This window comes from Palaemon carinicauda, chromosome 18 (assembly GCF_036898095.1).
Source record: "Palaemon carinicauda isolate YSFRI2023 chromosome 18, ASM3689809v2, whole genome shotgun sequence".
NCBI classification, from domain to species: domain Eukaryota; kingdom Metazoa; phylum Arthropoda; class Malacostraca; order Decapoda; family Palaemonidae; genus Palaemon; species Palaemon carinicauda.
In genome coordinates this window covers 66,590,156-66,613,942 of record NC_090742.1, presented here as the reverse complement: position 1 = coordinate 66,613,942, position 23,787 = coordinate 66,590,156, and the positions used below count along the sequence as shown (strand labels likewise).

The 23,787-nt window shown below is 41.4% G+C and overlaps 1 long non-coding RNA gene across 1 annotated transcript; it reads right to left on the bottom strand.

Annotated features, from left to right (window-relative positions):
* Window positions 1-160: 160 nt before the first annotated feature.
* LOC137657103 (uncharacterized) lies at window positions 161-22,400 on the bottom strand. The gene is made up of 6 exons (XR_011047110.1): window positions 22,263-22,400; window positions 21,083-21,240; window positions 10,163-10,249; window positions 9,143-9,273; window positions 1,580-1,826; window positions 161-1,317 (listed from the first exon to the last, which is right to left on the bottom strand). It is a non-coding gene; the product is annotated as an uncharacterized lncRNA (long non-coding RNA).
* Between the last annotated feature and the right edge of the window lie 1,387 nt (window positions 22,401-23,787).

Below are 23,787 nucleotides of genomic sequence, written 5' to 3'. Positions count from 1 at the left end.
TAAATGATGGTCAGAGTTATGCAAAATCTTATGCAACATGCATAATGAACTAATTGAACGACTGTGCCAGAGATTAATATCTAGATCAGGAATAAGAAATTTAATCGACCGTAAGTTTCTGTCCAACAAATTAAGATGAGAATCAGCAGCTGAAGACCAGACAGGAGAACAATACTCAAAACAAGGTAGAATGAAAGCATTAAAACACTTCTTCAGAATAGATTGATCACCGAAAATCTTGAAAGACTTTCTCAATAAGCCTATTTTTTGTGCAATTGAAGAAGACACAGACCTTATATGTTTCTCAAAAGTAAATTTACTGTCGAGAATCACACCTAAAATTTTGAAAGAGTCATACATATTTAAAGAAACATTATCAATACTGAGATCCGGATGTTGAGGAGCCACCGTCCTTGACCTACTTACAATCATATTTTGAGTTTTGTTAGGATTCAACTTCATACCCCATAATTTGCACCATGCACTAATTCTAGCTAAATCTCTATTAAGGGATTCACCAACCCTAGATCTACATTCAGGGGATGGAATTGATGCAAAGAGAGTAGCATCATCTGCATATGCAACAAGCTTGTTTTCAAGGCCAAACCACATGTCATGTGTATATAGTATGAAAAGTAATGGGCCAAGAACACTACCCTGTGGAACACCGGATATCACATTCCTATAAGGAGCAGCAGCAATATAGTAGCTGCTTTTGAGGACAGTTCAGTAGCAGCAGCAATGTAGTAGCTTCAAGGCAAATAAAAAGTAGCAGCAAAAAAAAAATACTTGACTGCAAATTCAGTAGCGGCAGAACTAATAGCTACTTGAGGCATTAGTTCAGTAGCATCTACTAGCAGCAAGGGTTCAGCAGCTCCCATAGTCAACTGTTCAGTAGCATCGGGAGTTCAGCAGTTAACAGATATGGTGGTGTAGTGACAGCTAGAGTTTGACAGTAGCGAGTTTCAGTAGTGGGTGTCAGTTTCATGGATATCTTAAAGTAGCAGCAAGAGTTCTGTATCATCATCTACTAGGGGAGCATCAAATAGAAGTTGAAGTAGGAGGATCAACGGCGAAAGCGTTCCGCTGCTAATGAAAGAATATCATCACAGCACGAACCCTCAAGCTACTGGAAAGAGCAGCAGCGACTGGAGGGGGAGGAGCTGCAGCAGGAGGTAAAGCTGGAGCCTAGTAACTGAACGAAGTCAACGAAAAAAAGGATGAGCTGCAGAGTCCAGCAGCTATTGAAGGATCAGGATGAGCAGCAAAAGCAGATCAGCAAATACATTGATGAAGTACCCGCAGCAGCAAGTCCACCTATAAAGAAGAAGTGGTGATTAGCGATGTGTTGTAGATAATAGATAACTTTATTTCTCAACCCAAGAAGTGCAGTCAAAATTAATCATTCCAAAACTTTCAGGTTATTTAAGCAAATAAACTTTAGAAAGCCTGGGATTCTCAACCAATGAAAATATGGCCCAATGGCCTGACCATTCTATCCATAAATATCAGCTAACAAAACACTTTTATCATAGTTCCAGCCTATGAACAAGAAGGGAAATAAAGAGCTAGAACTTACAGTTTAAAGACTGAATCTTCAAGCTGCGAGAGAAATAACAGCCAAGCCCGAAGAGGATGGTTAGCGTCTACCAGCGTATCAAGTACATGAGGGAACTTGATGTTTGTTTGTGAAGGATAAGGTCCTCTAGAAGATATTCAGGGAAGAAATATTTGTTGATAAGAATATAGCTGGTAATTGAATTAAGTTTGGCGATGGGACTTTCATAGTTCCAACTCCATCACATAATTTTCATCATTGCTGGTCTCTAGAATGAGATAGGAAATATCAAGAATTAGTACATAGTAAGGAAATATTATAAGGTTGCAATTAATTCATATGGAGAAACTTAACACTAGGATTTTTATACCATGGTTGATATGAAATATGAAAATTATCACCAAAGCAATCTTTGAAAAATTTATTGATCTTTATTGTCTCTTGTTTGTAATAATTTGTTTCTGCATAATCTCTTCCTACATTTTTACAAACCATATTTTTAAAGTATGATTTACATACAGCATAGCTGGAATTATGTTAGGGAAGTGGAAATTACTTAAAATTGTGATACTTTATATAATAAAATTTTAAATTATAAAATCTAACCCCTTTTATTTAAGAGTAAAATTTACCTAAATATTTAAAGTACAGTATAGCAGAATAAAGAAAGAAAAGGCTGGGGTTGCAGTTTAGAGTTACAAGGGTATTTTAATTCTGCAAACTTTATAAACAATTAAACTGTTACAAAACTGAACTTCAAATAAAGCAAGTCTATCAAACAAACAAGAAAGTAAGAAAGTCCCCCAACTCCTCAGTTTCAAGTTATTGTACAAAACTTAGAAGTAAAGGAAACTAAACTATTTTCTTAAAGCAAATTATGGCTAAAAATCTTAACTTAGTTGCTAATAGTAATTTCTATATCTGTAAAAAGGGGATTTTTACGTAGGAAAAATCTATTTCTGGGCGGGAGACCCGAGCCGCCCAGTGAAATGGTCCTTTAGCACCATTTCTAAGGTATATAATTTATATATTACCAGAGAAAAAATTGCATGGGAATGCCAGGTTGAACCCAGCTCGCCACCTGTATAAGGTGTCGATATAATACTGGGGCGTGAAAATTCACAACCAGAGGCCTCGCACCATTTAGATATCTCCTGTCAAAATCCCCGAACAGCGAGGTGCCGTTCAACATCGTACTACTACTAGCAATCCCATGCCAGTGACGTCACTCCTTATAGCACCCCAGATTGGGGCCCAATTAGGGAGGGACGGGTGGGTTCACTGGGCGGCACGGGTCTCCCCCCCAGAAATAAATTTTCCTACATCAAAGGCTCCGACCCATGCCGCCCAGTGAAATCGTACCAGAGAATGGGGACCCAAAATGGCTAACTATCTGAAGGGAATAACACAAAATTAATATAGCTGATTAATTTTAATATAAAAAAAGAGGGATATGGAAACCCGTAAAATAGATCAACACTTAAATAACAGAGACAATTAGACATGATACACAATAAAAATAAAACCCGAAGGGAAAGTCAACAGGTATGAATAATGTTAATACAGCTTGGTAAGCAAAATGCAGTAAAGCATAAGCATAGACATAAATAAGCATAGACATAAATAATTAACATAACAAAGGAACATCAGCTCGGGGATTCTAAAAACAAGTGAAATAAAAATAATTCGTGAAGTCGATCAATTGAATAACAAATAATACATCATGGTAAATAAAACAGGTAGGAACAACAGATACGCCAGGCAGGAGGGAAAGAAGACAGAGCAAGACGTTGTGATTAGGACTCGGTACCCTCGGGAGGAACTACATTCCCCGCAGCTACTGTGGCAAATCTAAGAGCTTCTAAAGGTTTTAGGTAGTGGCGTTTGAAAACTTTAGGGGACTTCCAACCCGTATATTTTGAGAGCTCATCAAATTTCATATGGTGGAAAAAATTAATTGAGGTAGCCACAGCTCGAATATCATGGACATGTGGGAATGAATCAGGATTAGCTTGTTTAATAAAATAAAGAATTTGTTGCCTGATTCCCTTAAGGGTAATAGTTCCTCCGTGCTCTCTAATAAATAAGGGCCCTGTGCTTGTAGTGGAAGTTCTACTCAAGTTGGATTTCAGGGTGGTAACTGGACACAGGGATGGATCCCTAGGAAGTGGAACAATCTTCCAGGGGGACCACCTGTTCTGGGGATTCTCATTTTTAGCCAGGAACACTTTGTTAGGGGAGAGAAGGACCTCACCTGAAGAGAGAAACTCTGAATTGTCAGCTTTATCTAGAGACCCAGGTCATATAGAGATTCTGGAGCCAGAGGCGAGGCTCAAAAGGAAAAGCGACTTTCTTAATAATGCCATATAGTTACAGGATTCATTTGGAGTGTCAGAGGCCAGCTTAATAACATAGTTTAAAAACCAGGAAACTGCGCTAGGGCGAGTTGAAGGTTTTAGCCTGGCACAAGCTTTCGGAATGGATGAGAAACATGAATCCGTTAAATCAACACCAAAACCAATATGGAAGATCTTTTTCAAGGCTGACTTAATTGTAGTAATGGTACAGGCTGCCAGGCCAGATTCGAAGAGAGTCCGGAAGAATGTCACAGTTAGGTTCATTGTCATTTTCTCAACTTGGGAATCTCAAGAACTTAGCTAATTTCTTGACAGCCGAGTCATATTGTTGGAGAGTAGATTCCCTTTTGTCAGATTCCAGGAAAATAGTATTCGAAGGATCGATGCTCGCACCTCGTTGGGCTGCGAACTTCATGAAGTCCATAAAGTTAGGGCATTCAGAATCCTTGAGGAAGCGAACACATTGCAAGTTTGTACTGTCTGTGTGAGCACCGGATTGGGAATCAGCCGGGGGCTGAGACCTAGCAACAAGGGGAACCAATTGCTCTTGGGCCAGTTGGGGGCTACGAGAGCCACTCGACCTTTGCAGGATCTGAGTTTGTGCAGAACTTTCAGCAGGAGATTCACCGGAGGAAACAGATAAATAGTCTTCCAGGTATTCCAATCTAGGATCAGAGAGTCCGTGGCATAAGCCTGAGGGTGCAGGTTGGGGGCTACGTAACAATCCAGTTTGCGATTGGATTCCGTCGCAAACAGATCCACCTGGAGACCCGGGACTTGAGATAGTATCCACTGGAAAGATCGATTGTCCAGTGACCATTCAGACTCTAGCGGAGTCGTCCGGGAAAGGGAGTCCGCTACCACATTCCGGACTCCTTCTAGATGGACTGCTGACAGGTGCCACTTGTGCATTGCCACCATGGAGAAAATCTGCAATATGACGTGGTTTATTTGGGCTGATCTAGAGCCTCCTCTGTTGAGGCAGTGTACTATGACTGCACTGTCGAGAACCAGTCTGATATGGAGATTCCTGGCTGGATCGAGACGTTTTAAAGTGAGGAAGACTGCCATGGCCTCGAGGACGTTTATGTGCATGTGTCGGAAGACTGATGACCATAACCTTTGGACTTTCTTGTGTTCGGAGTAACCTCCCCACCCTGTTAAGGAGGTTTCTGTGTGGACGACGAGTCCCGGGACCGGATGTTGTAAGGGAACCGACTTGGAGAGATTCTTGACCTTCGTCCAAGGCTGTAGACTTTTCTTCAGGAGTGGGGGAAGGCGGGCATGTCTGTCGCGGCGTTTTGCGGTTGCTCTGGATCTCCACACACTGTTTATGTCCTTGAGTTTGGACCGTAGGATGATGTCTGTCAACGTGGCACCCAGAATCTTCACCAAACTAGCAGAGACAGTCATCTGCACCTAGAATCAAATTCTAATTTAAGAAGAGACTCTGGGAGTTTGGGAAGCCGTTCGCTGAACTGCGTCGAGGCACAGTCCGGGCTCAACTTACTTACTGAAAAGGTAGCTGGGGCATTCCGCCAACATTCACTGTCCCCCGGAAAGAGGAGGGAGGTTAAGTCTGTCTCCCTTAGTTGTGGTAAAGGCTTCTCATCTTTGATAGCCTGGAAGACAGACTCCAGGATCTTGGTCGCACATGGTGTAGTGGTTTGGTCATCGGCCACAAACATAGTGTACGAACTTATGTGGGCCGTAAGCATTGTGTTCAAACAGTCCCACTCTTGGAATAGGCGAATCAAGACAGACTGTGCCTGTTCCTTAGGAAAAATGACAGTTTCCTTTAGAACCTTGTCTAAACGGATCAGAGCTTCTTCTGTGAGGCGAGCGTAGCCGGGGAAGGGGAATTGAAGACCCGGCGGGTAGAATTCGTAGTCCGTAAGAGGCTGTGTACCGAAACCCTCGATTGACAGCATACCCTCCGAAAAGGGGGCATGCAATGCTAACCTCCAAGGGTTATTCTTATTGAAAGGAGGAAGATTGGAGGCGTCGGGAATGGGGTACTGCTGTTGTGGTAGTGGTAGCCCCGAACTCATGAGGCCTTGGACTAGGCTCTCCACAGAAGCTATCCTCTCATGTGATTGCTTCGTAAGAGACGATAGGATAGACTCAAAACGAGCAAACAGTTTGTCAGAAAATTCCTCCATGTTAAATGATCCCGCCTGGGGGAGAACAGGTGCCGGAACAGAGACTACTCGAGAGGTTGAGGGTACAGCAATTGGGTCTTGAGAGACTCTGGTGGAGGAGGATTTAGCCTCCGAGGGTGACTATCTCGAAGGGTTGTGGTCTTGGGAAGATTTGTTTGTTTTACATAAAGGCTTGTGAGGAGCCTTCACTTTGGGGGAACAGATCGTGAGCTGAGATCAGTCCCGGTTGCCTCCAGAAAACCTCGAAAAGAAGATTGGTCGGAAGTAGAAGAGAAAGCCGGGCTAGGGAGAGGAATCCCAGCCCGGGAACCACCTGACTCGCCTACGTCCCTACCTGCGTCAGGATCATCCAGAGCCATGGGTTCCACATAAAGGTTGAGGGTAGCGACGTCCTCAGTTAGGGTGGCGCCCGTCTCCCCTTGGTCCGGGGCCAGAAGAAGAGATGCAATTCTCTCTATGATCGGGTCCGCCAGCGCTTTGGGTACCGCAGCCGATGTTTTAGCATTGGGGTAGAGGAGGGAACACCATTCCTCAGAAAGGATATACGGCTGTCTGGCCTTCACGTTGCGGGCGAACCCTCCAATCCAGATCTTGAGGGTAGCTCGGGCTGTGTCCATTTCAAGCTGGGTGCTCTGAAAGAGAACAGACTATTAGTGAGGGATATAAGTGCCCAAGAAAAAACTAAAAAGCCCTAGGACTTCGTAGGCACATATAAGGCATGCAGGAAGTCCAGAGGACTGTGGCCTTAAAGTAATAAAATTAATAAAAGAGGACTTTAAAATGTAACTCCCCACAATTCTGTAATAAAGTAAATGTACTCACCAATTCAGATGTTAGAGTGGAAGCCAATTTGTAGCAGACAGGACAGTTGTCCAGATGCCAAACAGCTAGGTCATCCACTTGAAGAGAGCAGTGAGCGTGCGAACGACACACATTATGGCCGCAGGGTTGGTGGAGAACAGCGGCACATGCCGTCATCGCACAGCGGACAGTCTGTAAGATAAAAGATACAAGAGTATCTTAAAGGAAAGAAATTAGGGGCCGGAGGTCCCTGTGCTTAAATATTATAAAAGTTAATATCATGGTAATAAAGTTGAATATATATAGCTATAATTATCCTGAATGAAAGCAAATGAAGGGCACGGGGCCCGAATGCTGTAACACTCTATATATATATATATCCAACCCATGATAAAACTATTCAGATAAATGCCTTAAATATATGAATGAAGGCAAATAGGGGACCCTGGGGGCTCCGGGGGGGGGGGGGGGGGGGGGTGTTTATAAGTCATATATCAAATAAATGATAAAAAAATTATTCATATATAAATACCTTAATAATTGAATGAAGGCAAATTAGGGGACCCCTCAGGGGACCCCGGTGTTTAAAAAATCAAGTAACAGCTTTACTTTATTGTAAAATTATTAAATTAAATTGAATTAATAAATTAAATTAAGTCAGACCGTAGTCGTGATCATATCATGGAAGGCAAGGTCGACAACTAGGATCGTATATAATAGATAAAAGTGACTAAAATATAAAGAGAATCCAAGTAATAATGAATAACGTTGGCTCCGGGCCTCAACTAAAAAACTCTACCTAATGGTAATGAATAAAAGCTACTCCCGGGGATCCCGTAATGAAAGTCTTTAAACATATATATATATATATATCTATATGAGGTCCGTGAGGTGCGTGACAGGGGGGAAAGGGATCTTATAAGGGTCCGTGACGTGCGGGACCAAGAGGGAGAAGCCCGTACACAACTTAATAAATAAATAAATAACATAACAAGGTACCACGGAACGAGCCGAAAACTCCCCACCGATCATCGGCCAAACGAGTGACTGAAAGAAAAAGACTACGACCGGGTAGAGTAGTGGGGAAAAGTAATGTACGTTAATGCATAATAATAGAATGCCTCACAGAACAACGGGAACCGCACGTGCAAAGCAGATGCCCCCGGGAGGAGTACATAGCGCTATAAGATATCGGCGGGAGGAGGCTAGGAGTAGGTTGGCTCCGAGACAATATCAGGTATACCAACCTGCCAGACCCACGAGTGATATCACGTGGAAAGATTAAAACACTATAAAAAACATAACACATGGTAAATAAGAGAGGAAGGCATGCTGGATGATAATCATAATAAAATTAGCTATAAATCAATCTTAAAACAAACGAGGGTGCGAACAAGAGACAGGAAAGAACAAGCCTGACGGCGCTAGGATTGGCAGGGCTACCAACAGAACACAGGGTCAGTGAAGTGCTAACAAAATGAAAACTAAATTGTAATAACCGACTCATGAAAGCCCCTCGAACTAATGCAAGCATACGAATGACGTTAAAATGGTAAGAGAGTCCGTGGCGTGCGAACGTAAATAAGCCAAGATATGATATGTGGAAAAGAACGCCGGTGGCGATCAGGCATGCCAACCTCCAAAAATACGCACCTGAATATGAAATAACTTCTCATAAAACAGGACAAAATAAATGATGCGGTGTGTGAACCGTGGCAATTCATAAAGTTCATAACGAAAAAAATCAGTATGGAGGACTTGAAAATCGTTAAGAACGAACGAGAGAGAGAGAGAGGAAGGAGCCGCCCGAGAGAGACCCAACAAGGTTGTGAATAATGGAGTCGGACATCTTGAGGTAAATCCAGAGAAAAACCATTAAATACACACACCAGACAAAAAACGGTTATCAAACTGCGTGCTAATAAAGGAGTGACATCACTGGCGTGGGATTGCTAGTAGTAGTACGATGTTGAACGGCACCTCGCTGTTCGGGAATTTTGACAGGAGATATCTAAATGGTGCGAGGCCTCTGGTTGTGAATTTTCACGCCCCAATATTATATAGACACCTTATACAGGTGAGCGAGCTAGGTTCAACCTGGCATTCCCATGCAATTTTTTCTCTGGTAATATATAGCAGTTATATACCTTAGAAATGGTGCTAAAGGAGCATTTCACTGGGCGGCACGGGTCAGAGCCCAGAAATTGATTTTTCATAATCTGTTAATGGATAAGATAGCTTAAAAACAACCATATTTTACATACCTAAGAAACTGCTCGAATTAATAATCCTTAGGTTATTCATATTTATCCAATTAACTTCTCTGGTGTTTTTGTTTCTCGTAGCTTGCTTTTGTTTTTAACCCTTTGGTTACTATCTAGGCATACAACAGAAACTGAAATATCATAACTTTGTCAAACAGATTTAGTTTAACTTATTAACAAATAAAGGCAAGGATTTTCAATATAAAAATTAGTATCTAGTCAAGTGCTATTTATTTACTTTAAAAAAAAAAAAAACAGGTAAATTTTAAAAGAGAATTTAATCCTTTCACCCCCAATGGACGTACTGGTACGTTCTTGCAAAATACTTACATGTTTTTGCATATTTTTCATAACTTTGAGAAACCTCAGGCATTTTCCAAAAGAATTGGACCCGCCTGACCTCTCTATGACAAAAATTAAGGCTGTTAGAGCAATTTAAAAAAAAAAAAAAAAAAAAAAAAAAAAAGATAGCAAAATGTGCTTGAAAGTTAAACATACCTTTGGGGTAAAAGTAAAGAGAATGGCTAATAAATATTAGTTATTAATTGTACATATAATATGTTGAAGTTTTCCCAGTCAATACGAATAAAAAATAACTAATAATGATAAAGTAAAATCGCCATCAAGTGTACTGTATACACATGCAATTCAGCAATATTTGAAACCTGATATGGAACATTTAAAAAGTAAATTCATAATGACCTATAAAAGTTAAGTCATGATGACAGCCAATTTAAAGGACTGAATTGAATCTAGAGCTAAAAAGGCTTAAAAGACTAAAAAGTAGGAATAAAAAGGTAAGTCTAGTATCATATCATGAAACTGTACACAGGCATTCGACACCTAATAAGTTTCAGAATATCATTGTTAGAAAACTATTCAAAGATCTAAATGAAATGTAAAAGCCAAATAACAGGCGTTTTATTAATTTTTTTAACACATGCAGGGTTATCTTCCTAGGAAGAAAATCATGAGTTTGTAATCAATGGTTTTGAAAATTAACCATAGACATAATCTTACCAGGTATCAGGGCAGCTAGAGAATGAATATTTTTCCTCTTATGAGCCTTAAATGGTTCCATGGTTCTTAGATTGGTGCCACGATAATCTGCGATAGTAAATGAGCAATTAATCAATCATAATATCAAGTACAGCAAGACCGTACACTAAAAACCGAATTATGTATCCTAATTCGGAAAAAACCCAGTTACGTTAGAGAAAATTTCCCCCTATATAATAAATAAAAAGTGTCAGGTTATATATATAAAATATTTACATAGTTTTTCCTTATCATGCCCAAGGAGGAGAGGAAGTAGCCATTACCCTGGTAACAGGAGGACTCCAAGACACGGGAACTGTCTGGAACCCCACTCTACCACAAAGGAGCTGAACTAGCGGGTTGTAATTAGGAAAGAGAGAGGGGTAGAATCGGTGTGCGTGTGCATATCTATCTACTGTAAATACTTAAAATATTTTTGATGAGCCAGGTACACCGGTCACTTAATAAAATTAATGTCCTAGTGAATGAAATAGTATTAAACTTGCCCAATGTTTGAAATTCTCACACTACTAAATTTTTTTATTGGTCCCATTGGTGAGCAACTCTGTTTTGTTTGCCTCAAGGTCTCTCAATATTAACTGAATTACCTCTGTAGATTTTATCTTAAAACAATTCATTGGTTAGACTTTAGTCCAAATTCATATTCAAGTAATTTCATCTAAGAAATGGAGGTACAAAATAAACTAGGTAAATTACAAAAAGAAAAAGATTCAAGGCACATCTTAAACTTTAGATTGAAAAGTTATGATAATCTGTAATGATTTAGCAAATAAATTTTTACTACAGGTATTTTTAAAATAAAAACCTATGTAATAGACAATTCCAAAATAAAATTTTATTACTATTGAGATTTTATAAGTAATGGGATTTTGACGAAGGAAAAATCTATTTCTGGGGAGAGACCTGTGACAGCCGGTGTAAAGGGTCCTTCTTTACACTTTTCTGATATAAATCTTCCAAATATACTAGAGAAAGATAAAAGCATGGAATGCAGAGGTTACTACCCTCGCACGAGCACCTTGGGGTGTCGTGTATACAGCAGGGGCGTGTGAAAACCACTATTCACAGGCTGTCTTCCATTTAGATAATTCCTTCATCAAAGGGAAGGGCCGTAACAGAGGCCCTAGAAACCACACTTGGACCACGCCATCGACACCTAACATGAGCGCCCTCTAGGACATCCTTCTGCAAGAACATATGGCTTGGCAAGGAAAGGGTGGGTCCGTACAAAATAACCGGGAAGGGTTTCACCGGGCGTCACAGGTCTCTCCCCAGAAATAGATTTTTCCTTCGTCAAAATCCCTTTTCTGGGTCGACCTGTGACGCCTGGTGAAAAAGTACCAGAGAATGCCTTCCAAGCCCAATAAAGTAATAACATAATGAGGAGAATACAAAACACCATGTAAGACAATAATATAATATAATAATGTAAGTAAACATAAAATTACAAACTAGCCAAAGGACATTGTGAACTTAAGGCTAAATAAATATGAAGACAAGGAAACATCCGAGTGTCCAAACGCAAAAGGCATCAAATCTTACATGTCTAAGCATATCTAAACATTAAAGTAACAGTAAATACAATAACAGTTAAACCATATGAAGTAAACATGGTAAATATCTTAGGGCTAACGAACAACCCAGGAGAGTGGCGACGTGGTGTGAGTGGCGGGTAGGAGGGAGAAGAGAAGAGATGGAAGAAAGGAAGAAGAGATTAATGGGGAGAGATAGGACTCCCCGCTGAAACCGTTGGGTATTTAAGGGCCTGCAAGTTCTTTAGATAGTGGCGTTTGAAAACCATTAGGAGATTTCCAACCCGTATATTTTTTAAGGTCATCAAAGTCCATGTTCTGGAAGTAATTGATGGAGGTAGCTACTGACCGTATATCATGAGCATAGGGAAATGATTCCAGATTAGCATGTTTAATGAAGTAGAGGATTTGTCGTCTTATACCTTAAATGGAAATAGAACCTCCTTGTTCCCTGATAAACAAGGGGCCAGACGAGCGGGTGGCAGTTCTAGCTAAAAAGGCCCTGAGAGTAGTGACTGGACACAGAAGGATCCTGGGGAAGAGGAATAATCTTCCAAGGGGACCACCTATTTTGCAGATCCTCATTTTTAGCTAGGAAAGCTCTGTCCAGGGAAAGGAGTACTTCGCCTGAAAAGGGAGGAAATCTATGTTTTCCGGGTTACGTGAGAGAGCTGCTAGTTCAGAGATTCTAGCACCTGAGGCCAAATCCGTTAGAAATAAAATCTTCCTAAGAAGAGTGATATAAGAGCAGGATTCATTGTCCGTGTCCGACGCAAGTTTGAGGACATCGTTCAGAGACCAAGAGACCTTTTGTGGACGAACCGAAGGTCGAAGCCTAGCACACTCTTTTGGAATAGATGAGAAATAGGAATCAGTTAGGTTAAAGTTAAACCCAACAAGGAAGATCATCTTCAAAGCTGACTTGATGGTGGTTATAGTGCTAGCTGCTAGGCCTTTGTCAAATAGGAACCTAAAGAAAGAGATGGCTAAATTCGGAGACATACGAGTATGGTCTGAATTCTTAGGAAATCTGCTAGTTTCTTAACGGCCGAATCATATTGACGAATTGTCGAGTCCCTTTTGTCTGATTCGATGAAGAGAAAGTTTTCCTGGTCAATGTTTGCGTCTCTACGAGCTGCAAACTTCATGAAGTCCACAAAGTTAGGGTTTTGGCTATCCTTGAGGAATCTGACACAGTCAGAGTTTGAACTACTTGGGTCAGTTTGGGGAATGGGATCCGGAAGGGACGGAGTTTCAACTCGAGGAGGAGAGGAAACCAACTGCTCTTTGGCCAGTGAGGTGCTACTAAAGCCACTGCCCCCCCGGAAGGAGCGCAGTTTGTGTAAAACTTTCATTAGAAGATTCACTGGGGGGGGGGGGGGAATAGGTAAATCTTCTTCCAATGGTTCCAATCTAGGGTTAATGCATTCATGGCATAAGCCTGAGGGTCCAGGTTTGGGGTCACATAACAAGGAAGTTTGTGATTCATCCGAGTTGCGAATAGATCTACCTGGAGGCCCGGAACCAGCCTGAGTATCCACCGGAATAAAATTATGTCTAGAGACCATTCTGATTCCAGTGGTTTCGTCCTGGATAGTGAGTCCGCTATCACATTCTGGACTCCCGTTAGGCGAGTTGCTGACAGGAACCAGTTCTTTTCTGTTGCCAAGGCGAAGATAGTGACCAGGATCTGATTCAGGTTGGGTGACTTGGATCCTCCTCTGTTGACGCAGTGTACTACGGCTGTGCTGTCTGACACTACTCTTATGTGGGTCGACCTCGGAGGAGTCTCTCTCTTCAGGGTCAAGAACACTGCCATGGCTTTGAGAACATTGATATGGAACCGTTTCATGGCGGGTGACCAAGAGCCCTGAAACATCTGATGTTCGGAGTAACCCCCCCATCCACTCAGACGCGTCTGTATGAATTGTCACTTGTGGAGGTGGGAATTGCAGAGGAACCGATTTGGAGAGGTTCTTCGGTTCGGACCATGGGTGTAGTCTCATTTTCAAGACAAGAGGGGATCTTCAAGACCTTGTCTCTTAAAGGTACTGTAGCTCTCTTTCTCCAAACTCGATTGATGTCTTTGAGTTTGGCTTTTAATAGGAGATCTGTTACTGAAGCGAATTGGAGAAGGCCGAGGATTCTTTTTAAGGCTCTTCTGGACACCTGTTTGTGCTTGAGAAAATTCCTGATCTTGGAAGCTTTTCTCTTACCTTTTTGAATGGAAGGGACAGCTTGTGCTTTGAAAGGTCCCACTGAATGCCTAACCATTCGAAGTGGCCTGATGGTTGCAGGCGGGACTTTTGGAGATTGACCCGAAATCCCAGGTTGGCGAGAAATCGAAGTACTTTCTTCGTAGCTCTGTTGCATTCCAGGGTCGACAGAGCCCAAATGAGCCAATCGTCCAGATAAGCAATTATCTGTACCCTTTGGTTCCTGAGTTGTTCTAACACTGTCTCTCCCAGTTTCGTGAATATCCTGGGAGCAATGTTGAGGCCGAAGGGCATGACTTTGAACGCAAAGGCTTTCCTGCCTAGGCGGAAGCCTAGGTAAGGAGAGAAGTTTCGAGCTATTGGTACATGATAATAGGCGTCGGTAAGATCGATAGAGGTGGTGACGGCCCCATGGGGAAGTAAGGTCCATACCCGAGAGGTAGTCAACATCCGGAACTTGTCGCAGAGAATGTAAGAGTTTAGTTTTGACAAGTCCAGGACCACTCTCAATGCCGACGAGCCTTTCTTCGGAACCGTGAACAGGCGGCCTTGTAACTTCAGCGATCGAACCCGTTTGATTACTTCTCTGTGGTGTACTCTTTCAGGATGGGAGTGGGTTTCTGGAAGAAGGTCACTGGTGGAGGAGGAGAACCCTGTGACCATTTCCACCCCAAACCTTTGGAGATTATGCTGTGAGCCCACGGACTGAAGGTCCAATGGTCTCTAAAGTGGTAAAGTCTCCCCCCTACCGGGATCATATCATTGCAAGGGAGTGAATCTAGGTTCTTTCCCTTCCCGAGCACCCCTTGTCCTAGGTCCGCCTCGTTGGCAGAACTGTCCTCTACCCGTGTAGCTTCCTCTCTGGTGTCCACGAAAGGAACCCGAGGGTTCGTAGCTAGGGTTGTATGCAGGGGAGGGCATCCAAACAGGGTTGGGGTCTGTACCTGGGGGAGCAGCGAGGTAGACCACCTGTTGAGGGGGATTCGGTTTCAGAGACGTCGAAGCAGAGGGAGACTGTGAAGACGAGTGGGCAACTGACGATTGATGGTAGTGACCCCGGTTCGTCTTGTAAGGGGTAAATCTCTGCTTCTCCTTGAAGAAAGCTTGCTTTTGGGCTTCGACCCTCCTTTTGGCAGTGAGGCCCCACCTCACTTGCAAATTTTGGTTTGCTCTCGCAGCATCTTGCAGAACCTTGTTCACCACCTCCTGATTAAAGAGGGTTTTACCCCAGCAGGACGAAGTTATCAGCCATTTCGGTTCATATCTGATAGAGGCCTCAGACAGAACGTATTTCCTGCAACCAACCCGAGCAGACCAGAAATCATGTAGGTCGATTTGGTAGGACAGAGACAGGTTCTTCGTGAGTATCTGAAACAAGGTCTCAGTCGGATAAAGCGAGGCTAGGGACTCCGCGGAGGTAATGGAGTGGAGAGACCTAGCCAACCTATTCCGTGCCTCAAACTCAAGTCCTGAAAAAATTCTCTGGTAATTTGGGAAGCTTCTCGGAAAACAGAGTAGAGGCACAGTCTGGGTCTAACTTCCCTACTGTGAAAGTAAAGGAAGTATCATCCCAGGTAGTAGAGGTACTCAGGATGAGCATGGAGGTGGGGTCCGTCTCTTTAAGAGCCGGCATGGCAGAACCTTCTTTGACAGCTTGAATAGTAAGAACTGTCAATTTATCCGTAATAGGTAAGGTAATAACGGGAGCAGTTGTAAATATGATGTAGGCCCCTTTGTGTGGGGTGAGCTTGGAGTTAGCACACCCCCAGTCAGACAACGTCCTGGCCCAGACAGCTTGGGCCTGCTCTTTAGGAAATATTACTGTTTCCTTCGGTACCTTGTCTAACCTAACCAAGGCATGCTCTTTCAAACGGACGAAGCCGTTGAATGGGAATTCTAGTCCCGGAGGGTAAAATTCTAGGTCCTCTAGAGGGCGGGTGCCTATGCCATCCAGAGTTATGGTACCATCTATATATGGAGCTTGTAAGGCAACCCTCCATGGGTTGTTTATATCGAAGGGGGGTAACTTCAATGCGTCTGGGGCTGAAGGAGGAGGCATCAGAGTTCCTGAACGGAACAGATTCGCCACCATATCTTTGAGCTCCGTCATAGCTCCTTGGCTTGCCCTAGAATGTTGTATCTGCTCTTTAACAATATCCCTGATCAGGTCGGTGGGGAAGGAGGGATCCTGAGCACTACCCGCTGACGAAGCCTTGGACTTAGCGGACTTTGTCTTTTTAGCAGTCAAGGTTTTATACAAAGTAATATGAACATCAGGATCCTTTGAGGGACCGGGGACCGGTGACGCAGATAATGGCAAAGCTGAAGGCTTAAACGTACGTAGTGGCTTCACCTTGGGTCGTACAGGAACGGAGGGATCCCGAGGAGAAGCCGTAGGCTTATCAAAGCCGAGGAAGGAAGAGGTAGAGGAAGGAGTGAGATAAAAGGGGGTCCACCAACTCTGCACCACCTACCTGCTCGTCCATGGGTTCGACATCCAAATCTAGAGAGGACACGTCCCCGCCAATAAAGCTTCCTCTTCCGTTGGGATGGTTGCTCTAACCGCCTCAATTAACGGGGCCGCTGCCTCCGGCGGAACTGCTGAAGTGGTAGAGCCCGGGAACAGACGAGAGGCCATGCCTCCGTCGAGGAGATAGGGTGCGCCAGACTGAGCATTCCTTCCAAACCCTGACACCCAAGGACAGAGAGCAGCTCTTGCAGCCCGGAGAGATTCATCATCAGCCTGAAAGAGGTGAGGGGATTAGTGATGAAGGAGAAGACCGTTCTCCGCAATAAGCGATGTACAGTATGCATATATAAAGGACAAATTAAATCATCGCCAAAGGATAAAAAAGGAACAAACTAGAACCAACTTACATCATCGTTCAGGAGTAGGGAGGACAGCTCGTAGCAGAGCGTGCATGACTCCGGGAACCATACCATATAGGAGGCTTGTCCCGGTTCCCGAGAGAAGGATATAGCGCAATGCGTATGGGACCGGCATAGGTCATGGCCCACGGGATCTTTAAAGGCAGCAGGGCAGCCCTTGGCAGCGCAGCGGACCTTCTGTAAAAGACAGGAGACATAAGTCTGGATGTTCCTTGAGAGACTGGTCAGTGATCAGATCAACCAAAAGAGTCTAGATAACATTAATTATGAGTGCATAGCATGGTTCTATAATTGATAGCTAGAGCTACATATTAATATATTAAAACAAAATCAGAATAAACTAATGTACACTGCGGATCCACGGACGAGCCGAGGGTGCAGTGACAGGTCTGTAACCAAGTAACATGTAACTATAAACATCAGCGGTAAGATAATGTTAATCTCAATGCTGATCGTCTGAGTGATCTCCGGTGAAGCCGGAGACCCGGTGAAAAAGGTCCGTAATAATGAAATTGTGATTAATCATGAAAAAGCTTCGTGCGCATAAGGCCGAAGCCGGAGTCCGAGTGCAGGGGTTCACCGTTGCACTCCAAATATCTGACTAGGTTCCAAACTCAATGAGTATCCCTTATAGCGGAATAGAACTCAAGGCGGAGAGGATGAACGTTCCGAACCTACTCCCAATGCGGAGCCGGGAGAGGACGGAACTATGGGTGGCGGCATAAAGCGGGCCCAAAATAATGACTCGTACACCAACGGGACCTATTAATAATACTAGCTATATTAACAGTAACCACATAATAAAACGTAAATATCATAAACCCGTAGAAAGAGAGGGGGGAGGGATAACTCGTGAGGTATAAAACGGAAAACGGGAAATCCACCTCTATTACGAGATTAAGAAAGAAAACGAGAGAAAGGGTAACTCGTAACTGTAGCAACAGAAAACAAGAACTCCATGCTCACGCTCTCATGGTTACACTATAAAGAACCAAAAGCACACAATATGATATAAGAATAATAATGAAATTGTAATAACCATGAACGAAGAATAACGACTGCGTAACAAATATTATAAAGATATACTGTAGTCTATAAAAGACCGCCTTCCCGAGGCGGATACTTAAACTATAATAAAGCCAAGGACGTTATTCTTCGTTCATCCAAATTGGACTTGCTAGCAAAAATTACCATAAAACAATAATGAAATAATGATAACCATAATGGTTCAAAAATCGTAAGTGATATAACCTAGATGACAGTACCAGATGGGCAATATTAACTTGAAATACCAGCGAAGCGAACAAAGCCACAATGGCTGCCGACGCCGAGGAAGGCCAAGCCGATCCAAAATTAAACTCCACATTACTTGAACGAAAACAAATGCCCGGTACTGTAAAAAGCTGTCAAAACAAACTATGGTACTTAACAATGGTAAAGGTGAAGTAGTAGCGTCAGTCATGATGAATTAAATCCAAAAACGGGAAAAAAACACCAAGAGCACAAACAAATACGACTAAGCGAGCAAGTCCAAAACAGGTGTCGGTGGCGTGGTCCAAGTGTGGTTTCTAGGGCCTCTGTTACGGCCGTTCCCTTTGATGAAGGAATTATCTAAATGGAAGACAGCCTGTGAATAGCGGTTTTCACACGCCCCTACTGTATACACGACACCCACAAAGTGCTCGCGCGAGGTTAGTAACCTCTGCATTCCATGCTTTTATCTTTCTCTGGTATATTTGGAAGATTTATATCAGAAAAGTGTAAAGAAGAACCTTTTCACCGGGCATCACAGGTCAACCCAGAAAAAAGATTTTGTTCATGTAGACTATGTGTGTCGCTATCTTATAGCTTATATATCGAGTTTTAAGGTTGTGTCGAGCCTTGAGGCAAGCCACCCAAGATTTCTTTAATAAAACAAGAATGAAATAGTGGCATATTATTTAGCACCATTTCATGAAACCCTAAATCATCAAACAGCCCACGTGAAAAAGTGGTAATATCAAGGCCCACCTTCTGAGTATCGTTAGGTAAAACAAAAGTTTGTAATAAGCGTGTCTCTAAGTCAGATTGCCTTTTCCATTAAGGAAACATTTAGATCCAAGTTTACCTTAATGTTGAAAGTGTGAACTAACAACCTAACCATCAGCCTGGCTGTCTGGTCACATGTGGTTCAAGAGTTACACTGTGTGACAATCAATGCTTGTGACTTAAGTGACTTGGATTAATCTTTTCTATGGTACAGTTTGATTCCAATTGCCACACACTGTTTTGAAACAAATTTATGGATGGTGAACAATAAAAATTCATTGGGAGAAGGGTAAAGCAATTAAATGAAAGGCTAAGAAACAAGGGAAGGGAAAAAGGATATCTTAAGGTTTCAAACTTGAGGAAAATGCAAAGACAGGATTTGGGGCAACTGCGAGTTATCAAGGATTGAGGTTGAAATATATTGCATAGGGATGATGACATTAAAAGTAGATCGAGAGAATACTTTTAACAAGTATTTGATACCGTGAGAGAGAGAGAGAGAGAGAGAGAGAGAGAGAGAGAGAGAGAGAGAGAGAGAGAGAGAGAGAGAGAGAGAGAGAGAGAAACACAAAGGGTGGAGAGGCAACTGCTGGAGAAATTACAAAGTAAAGTGGGCATATAGTAAAATGAAAAGCACTAGGTCCATCTTTGTTTCAATTTCAAATGGTCCATATAGTAGCTAAAGGAGGGAATTATGGATGCTAGATTTATTAAAAGCTATATAAGTAGAGAAAATAATGCCTAAAAACTAGGATAGTCTACAGGTATTTATATTTAAGCAAAAGGTGGTGTCTTGGGCAGTGGGAACTACAGGGGATTAAACTAACCGAGCATGGTTTGAAAGAAAATTTTTTGAGCGTGTGCTAGATGAGAGATTGTAAAGATTGGAAAACAGTAGTATGGATTCATAAGGGGTCGAGGGACTGTGGTTGCTATCTCTACTGTATAGTAAGGTATCTACAGGAAGAGAGGCTAGGGGGAAACGAGAAGCTTGTATGTGCCGTTGTAGATCTAGAGAAGGCTTATGATAGAATACCAAGAGAAGTGATGTTTTGGCGATTAAGGAAGAGGAAAGTCCCAGAGAAGGGTAGATTGGTAGAGATGATGTACACTAAGAAAAAGACTTAATTAATAAAAGGTGTTGAGGTAAATATTTGAAGTTAGTGTTGGATTAGACCAGAGTTCAGCATTAAGCCCATTTTTATTTGTGTCTGTTATATATGTTAAGCAAAGAGATCAGAAATGAAGAGTTGGGAGTTGCCATACGTAGACGATTTGGAGATTACTGCTGAAAATGAGGAGGACTTATAGAGAAGGGTTGTACAGTGGCAAAAGACTTTGAAGAAGAGTGGCTTGGGGGTGTGTACATGATAAAACTGAAGCCATGGTGAGCAGAAAGAAAGGTAAGGGCAGGATAGCTATGCATAAAAGGAGAGGCTTTGTTATAAAAACACGTGGAATAATTCAGATAATTGGGATCTACTATAAGTCAGTAGGGATGAGGGGCTAAGTTGAGAATAAGATGAAAGCGGCTCAAGGGAAGTGGAGGGAGGTAGCTCGAGTAGTATATGAGAAAAAGTCAATCAACCCAAAAATCAAGATCTATGGACCAGAGTTAATGTATTGATCAGAAAAGGGAAGCAAAGCTTGGGAGAACAGAGATGAGAATGTCAAGGTGGATTATGGGAATATCACTAATTGAAAGATTGGAAAATCGTTCCTTAAGCCCTGTCCACACGATCGAGCATGCCCGACGGGCAAACAGTGATACCAGACCACAGTATGTAGTGAGAATGAAGGTTGATGACGTCAGAAACGGGAAAACCACAGCAGAGATCTGGCTTTAAGAAGAATGGCAGACATAATGAAGATTACAGAGGTGATAAGTGTGTTATGATCGAGATGCCGAGGGCAGGTGTTAAGGGTGAATGATGTGGAGGTAGCGAGGAGGGTTTGGGCGGAAGATAGAGAGGGAGGCAGAGAATCAGATGGCGAGAGGTGAAGGATGATATGGAGAGAAGAGGATTGGTGGAAGAGTATGCCTTTGGATAGACATTGAAGAGGGCGCTTCAGGCAACCAACCACTTAATGTAGGAATAACAGTGGGGGAGAATGAACTAAGAAATAGCCCTTATTGATACAATCGTAAACAAATAAGTACACAAAAATCGGACTATTAAATCAAAATTTGAAATGTCATCAGAATTACACATTACCTGAAATATTGTTTGAATGAATCTTGGAGCTAACAACCAAAGAGTAGGTCTACTGCTAAAACTAAATATTCCTGATTATTGAAGTAGACATCTCATTTATTTGATCTTGTTAGACATTTGATTTTCTTTAGTTTGGTTACCTCTAGGATCACAACAAACTGAAAAAAAAAACCTAGATTAGAAATTGTGCAACATTATTGTATTAGATATATAGGTATAAATAAAAGATTTCATATAAGAAACAAATATGACTGGATTTTTCATATAAGAAACAAACACGACTGGATTGTTATACTATAATTGCAAAGTAGATTTGAACTGAAAAAGATCAGCAATTATTCTAGATTTCATTTCAGTTACCTGATTAACTTTACGTATTGTAAATATTTTGATCTAATCAGTTATAAAACATTAACAAAAAAAAAACTATGATTGGATAAAATTGGCTTTATCATTGGCTATATCATTTTCAAGTTTTATCAGAAAAAAAAAATGAGGAGATTTTTTCAATAAAAGTCAAACATGTTTTAAGGAAGCGGTGCCATATCATTAAAATTTATTCAGGCAGATCGTTTGAAGCACTGGATTGGACTCTCAGCCAAATGTCCCAAAGGTATTAATACCATAGCATAATATAAAGGTGAGAGAGTTTAATAGCATCACTGAACACTTATAGGTCATAAAAAAATTCCTGCTGTACAATAGTCTACAGGCAATATCAGTGAATCACATATACCAGATACAGTGGGTTATGGGGAAAGAGTAAAGAATGATAAGCTGTATGAAATTGTCTTTTGTCATGGGTGAGGATAGAGAGAGAGAGAGAGAGAGAGAGAGAGAGAGAGGAGGAGAGAGAGAGAGAGAGAGAGAGAGAGATGAACATACAATGTAACTATCAGCCTAACTCCGATTCCCAGGGTATCGGAGAATCCTGACAGGGACAATTGCATCTCACAGCACAAATAGCTCTATATCTCCTCTTCTCTCGGTAAGCAAGAGCTGTAGTGATGATAACGCCATTGATACCATGATAAAGTACCACACCAAAGTCCAAGTAATAATCCGAACAAACTGCATGAAAAACTATCATAATTAAATAAATCGCCTTATAAAATGTCCGGTCTTTAACAGAATCACAAAAAGAACAATTTAGTCACTCAATATCCGTCACTCAACTTACCTGGGAGCTGAAGCTATCACATCACAACTTCCATTGCATTTCTGATGTCAAAGGCTTAAGACATCCAATTACATGGACATGTAGTTCTTCACAATGCTGAAGCTGAAGAATGTGAGTGGATTTTAAGTTGTGTAATGGACTTTATTAGACTAGCTTCATGACATTTAAAAGATAATAAAAACAAACATTTAAGTTAAAATATATAGAATCAAGAAAACTCATAACCCATTCCGTTAACTATAACAGAAGATAGATTGTAAATGACTATTAATAATTTATCCCGTGCAAATGTGTAACCAGATTTAAAGTTATACCATCTTTTTTTTTTTTTTTTTTTTGGGGGGGAAGCAAATTATTCAACTCAAAAGAAAAATATACAATAAATAATAACTTGAAATCAGAGGTTTGTTTTGAGTTTAAGAACTTGTAATATTAATTTCATAAATCAACATCATTTATTCAGGAAAGTAGCGACATGTTGGTAGGCCAAAATATCAAAATTCCACAAAAATCTACCAAGGTAAGTCACGGGCATATCATTATCCTTTGTCCAAAATAAAATTCCGGCACCTCTAAACAACACTTTAAAAAAAAAAAAAAAAAAAAAAAAAAAAAAAAAACTAACTATACAAATATTACACGGGAATGATAAATGGTACGCTCCAGGTTTTGCTAAATAAAAACCAGTGAATAAAATAAAAAGGCATTGCAATTGTTTTGCTGAGAGAGAGAGAGAGAGAGAGAGAGAGAGAGAGAGAGAGAGAGAGAGAGAGAGAGAGAGAGAGAGAGAGAGAGAGAGAGAGAGAGAATAGGGATGGGGATGGGGGGGGTTTTATCCCAGCCTGGCTGGCTGAGAGAGAGAGAATGGGGATGGGGGGGGGGTGGGGGTTTATCCCAGCCTGGCGGGCTGGTCCAATGAATGTTAGAGAATCCAAAATACAGTTTCATTAAGACTATACTCCTGTCTTTATTTTGAAGAACGTTGTTAGCTGTGATGATAAGGGCTAAGATTAATTTTATGTAGAAATTCGGTAATCCAATAAAAACAAAGAACCAAGTCAAATAACTTGACAATAAAAAACTGTAATCAAAAGCTTCATACTGTTATATGCATATTAAACTCATCAATATTATGTTGTAGGACCTGTGCAAAAATTTCATTTTTACATATTAAATGTTAATTTCAAGATAAAACACCAATGAATTGTAAATGAAAAAGTATCGTATTCTAGAACAAGAGTTATTAGGTTCTCGAAAATAAGGTTCCAAGAGAATACGTTAAGGATAGTAATAGAAAACGTACGACATTTAAGAGAGAACGGCATGGGCTTTTAGGGGGAACTATAGTTTTCACAGCGTCAACATTATTTGTCGAGACATTTCTGTGGCACTCGCTGTGATACTGTTAAATTTCCTCCGCTACTATGATACTGCTGATAAAGAAAAATACCAAGGAACTCTTAAAATATCGCATATCATCAAAAGCCCTGTTCCTGATTATCATCTTTTAACACTCGAAACTACG